Genomic DNA, 5000 nt, shown 5'->3' on the forward strand with positions numbered 1-5000 from the left:
GTCATCGCCATCATCATCATGTGTGGTTTCCATCATAAGGAATCTATCAATTGTGTTTTTTTTTTTATATATATATATATTTTATTAGCTTTGTGGAAAAAAAAAAGTATGTCTATATTCTACATTATCATTGTGATTTTTTTTATTTCTTGAAATTACGATCTGCTGCCAGTAATTTTTAACATTAACATTATAACGCCAATGTCAGCATTACCATTTTAATTATAGTGATAATTACTAGTCATTCTCCATATTTTTATCACATTGCCTTTATCATTTGTATCTCCTTTTGGTATTTTTTTTTTTTTTTTTTTTTTTTTTTTTTCTATCTCTCTATTTAGCTCTTACGAAAGGGGGGGAATAAAAAGCCACAATTATCTGGACACAGTTTATTTTTGAATCGTGTTCTATGCCTTTAGAAAGATTGTTTTTTTTTATTTTTTTTTATCATTATCCATATCATTATCATTGTTAATTTACAGTAGACAACTTTTTTACAGGAATATTGCTTAACTCTTAAAACTATTCGTATACTTTGAAAAAAAGGCGTCATCATCACGCGGGAAAAAAATGTAATTAAAAATAATAATAAATAAGAAAAAAAGGAAAAAAAAAATTGACGAAGTATAATGAAATATAATGTAGGAGAAACCAATAGGTAATGAACACAAATAGTTAGAGAGAGAATATAAATATGGGTTTCTTAACCAAGTATAATACATTTTCTTTTTTCTGAGAGTTCTATAATAAACATAACAATCACATCCAAAAATATAATTTTTGTATTTATACATATCCAAATTGAAAAGGGAGAGAGAGAAAAAAAAACATGTATAACAGTAAAATACAAAAATTAATTATTATTCCCCAATTGATGGAAAATAATGTGATTGTTGGACAAGAGTTAAACGAACTTCTATTGTAAATTATACAAAGGAAATATATTTTTTAAAAGATTTTATTCGTTTTTTTTTTAAACAGTTTTGCTTTCCTCTTCGCGGATTTAACTTTAGAATAAGGTACAGTCTGGGGCCTATGTTTGTAAAAATTCTCGCATGTTCTGTGAAATGTTTCGAAGGATAAGCCAGAGCCAAAAAGCCACATCAGCTGCGCTCTGGTTAACTCACATAACACCGGGTTGGAGGAGGGAGGGAGGGAGGGAGGGGGAGATATGAGATAGGGGGGTTATGGGGGAGGGGAAGGTGAAGGGAGGGGGGCGTAATGTTGAGGGTAGGAGGGGAAGGGAAAAAAAGGAAAGGAGTTGGGGGCTGGGGGGGGGGGGGGGGGGGGGGGGGGGGGGGAGGGCGGTTGGGGAAAAGGGGGAGGGGGGGAGGGGGGAGGGGGGAGAGACTCTTACTGCTAGGCAACAATCTACTGCAATGATTACAGTATCATTGCTATAACTTTTTACACCATTTATTAAAAGCCATATGGACAGCATTGCACAAATTGAGATTCGCGTACATATTCAACATTCACCTTGCCAAGCGTACCATCCACTCCCTATTGTGTACAGCGTAATCAAAAACGACTGGCCCGTTGTGCTACAGGCCAGAGCTAAGAGTTCTATCATTACATATGTATTTATTATTTTTTTGTTTATGTATTTATATGCCAGATCACCATACAACAGTATTATGCAACTTGTATGAACAGCAGGGGAGACAAGAGACGAGAACTCCCTCACATACTTGTTCAAGGAAATTGTTCACTCAGGTTATACCCGAACAAGTCATTTCCCACGAACGTGATAACACCATATCTGTGTTCCACTGGATACATCTTTTTCATCATCATCATCATCATCATCATCATCTCTAACGCAAGAATGCATCTCACTTTCAGGTTAACATTAACAAGACTTCCTTTTTCTGCCATGTGGAACACTGTTTACATTTTAACATCACATATATATCAGATGCCCCATGTTAGGGTGACTTCTAAGAAACTCACTATCGTACCAATAATAACCGATACAGAATACTAGCATTGTGCTTTTTCATATACCTGCATTAACAAGTAAAGAACCATTTGGGGGTATTATTTTTCTTCCGAAATAAGTAGTTAAAAAAACAATATAAGTCTTAACATTTACAGAAGAAATAAGACGTTGATAATAATCAAGAAAATGGGTAAATTGTAATAATTATAACAATGTTGAAGAATCACTCTTAACTTTGGCAAAAAAAAACAAAAAAAATATGTTAAAGAAAATGTTTTGCATAGGGCACTATTTTATTTGAATTCACCCATATAACCTTATACTTTGTTTCACTCTTCAAAACGTTTTCTAAACTGGCTTTACTAATTTTTTTTTATACAAATTAGTGTCATTGAAGCACACTATCCAAATTCCTTTTTTTATTATTAATTCTATTGCGTTATTCTTGTGTATATCTCTTCAGATATTTTACTTAGTCTTGGAGTTATGAGAGTACAAAATAAAAATGGAGACTTGAATGAACATATTTGCAAATGATGAGAATATAATCAGCAAAAGCACTGTACCCAAGATGACCACCTGTTCAACATCAGATCACACCACCTGCGCTCACGTTCAAGACCAGCTGGCTCCTTGCAATGAAAAATAACGTCCATGCTTGCAGTTCTCACATCTTTACATCATAGAAACCCTTTCATACGTTTTTGTTATTTAAAAAAAAACTTTGAGGGTAGATTAAATCAAGAAAAAATTGGGGGAGGGAACAAAATTCAACAAAATTTTTAGAGTAATCTCTTACTTGTACCATCCTTCACTCAGTAGTGAACAACACTTCACATGTACAGTATTAATTGAGAAAGTTCATTTCCGATTTCAAAAGAAGTAAAAATTGTGCCGAAACTCACTTCAGGAAGGTCTAACCTCCTGCCTATGTCAACTAACTACAGATCACAATATTAAAAATAATAGTAATAATACACATGTCTATGTCCTTCATAGAATGACTTCTCATGCACACAGTCATTTTTATGATCACAAACTGCCATGCTTTAAAAAAAAATTATGCATGGCTTGCAAAGCATCCCCAGTCCACTTCTTCATTCATTTTCTTTTCACTTTTCACTTCCTTTTTCCTCCGTGTATTGATCTTCACGGAACATTTTTGGAAAGAGAGAGAGAGAGAAAAAAATCACACTGTATTTTTCAACATCTTGCAATTTCATTCACGAGAAGAACACATCCTTTGTGGCTTTTTAATCACGTCTTCTTCTTCTCCTTCTTCATCTTCATCTTCTTCTTCTTCTTCTCCTCTCTTCTTCCTTCTTTCTTTTCTTGTTTGCCACACATCACCACTATCTCATCTCCTTCTTAATAATAAAAATCAAAATAAAAACAATAATAATAATGATAATGCAAAACCAAAAATCTTGGGTACCGGTGATTTCGATAGAGGCTGTCATGATAAGGATAATAGTGATAACGATTATGATTATCATAATAATAATAATAATGATAATAATAATAATAATCATCATAATAGTAGTAGTAGTAGTAGTAGTAGTAGTAGTAGTAATAATAATAATAATGATAATAATAATAATAATAAAAATAACAATAAAAATATAATAATAATAATGATAATAATAATAATAATGATAATAATGATAATTATACTAGAAGTAGTAGTAGTAGTAATAATAATAATAACAATAATAATAATAACAATAATAGTAGTAGTAATAATAATGATAGTAATAATAATAAAATAGTAATAATGTCAATAATAATAATAATATAATGATAATAATAGTGATAATAAGCAAAAATGATAATGATAATAAAAGATAATATTAATAATAATGATAATTATTATTATTAATATTATCATTATGCTTGTAATCATACCAATAATGATAATAAAATACAAATAATCATCATCATCACGGTTAAAAAAACAAAAACATAATTATAAAAATCATAATAACAAATAAAGGGAGAGGATGAATGAAGAGAACCTTCCTTCTTCCTTTCTCAATAAATGATTATGTTGATAATAATGATAAAGATAAACATAATATTGATATTGATAATGGTAGCGTTAGAGCAATAAGGTTAGTAACAGCAGTAGTAACATTATGAAAATAATCAATAATAGCAGTAATGATAATAATGACGATGGTAATAATAATAATAATAATAATAATAATAATGATAATGATAATAATAATGACAATGATAATAATAATAATAATAATAATAATAATAATAATAATATTAATAATAACATTGATAATAATAATAATGATAATAACAATATCAACAATACTACTACTAATAATAACATCAATAATAACAACAATAATATCAATAATAAAGACCACCTCTCGAAATCACCATCACAAAAAAAAATAATAATAACAATAATAAAAAAAACAAATACATAAGAAGAGATACAGAAAATACAAACATACGTATATGTATATATAACCTACATACACACACATACATACATATGCACATATGAGAAAAAAAAAAAAAAAAAAAAAAAACACACACACACACAATAGTTTTTCTTCGTAAGTTCAAAAAGCGTCGTTCAGTAGTCCGTAGTCCTTTTTCCAGGCCGCGAGTGACGAATAGCAGTAGTCTACCTGTACACCCTAGTCGCAGTATCTCATACCGAATAGTGTAGCCATCCACTCTCGCTGGCTACAGCATCTGCATATGAGTTACCACGACCAGGCAGACCCCTGTTGGCGAGGGAGAGAAAAGAGGAGATTGTTAATATTTTTTTTTTTTTTTTGTGGGGGGGGGGGGGATAATGGAGGGATATATGTAGAAAAAATAATTCATGGGTAGTTCATGGGTAGTTGTTGTTTTTTTGATGATGGTTTTAGTTTTAGTTTTTAGTTGTTTATTAATTATTATTTTTTTTTAATGGACAAGTTGGTTTTGTTTATATTATTTAATGTGTATGTGTGGGGGTGGGGGGGAGGGGCGGATGATTAGCTTTTGACTTACAGGGGGTGGGGGGGTTATCTATGTTCATCATCATGAA

General features: G+C 30.9%; 1 protein-coding gene across 2 annotated transcripts in view; it reads right to left on the reverse strand.

The window, feature by feature from the left end:
* Positions 1–4476: 4476 nt before the first annotated feature.
* LOC125047691 (homeobox protein Hox-B5-like) overlaps positions 4477–5000 on the reverse strand; it is a 153129-nt gene continuing 152605 nt past the window's right edge. For both annotated transcript variants that reach the window (XM_047646061.1, XM_047646060.1), the window contains one exon: positions 4477–4692. The gene's annotated coding sequence lies outside the window, so the exon portion shown is untranslated. The remainder of the gene's footprint in view (positions 4693–5000) is intronic.

Source organism: Penaeus chinensis, chromosome 41 (genome assembly GCF_019202785.1).
Source record: "Penaeus chinensis breed Huanghai No. 1 chromosome 41, ASM1920278v2, whole genome shotgun sequence".
In the NCBI taxonomy this organism is placed as follows: Eukaryota; Metazoa; Arthropoda; class Malacostraca; order Decapoda; family Penaeidae; genus Penaeus; species Penaeus chinensis.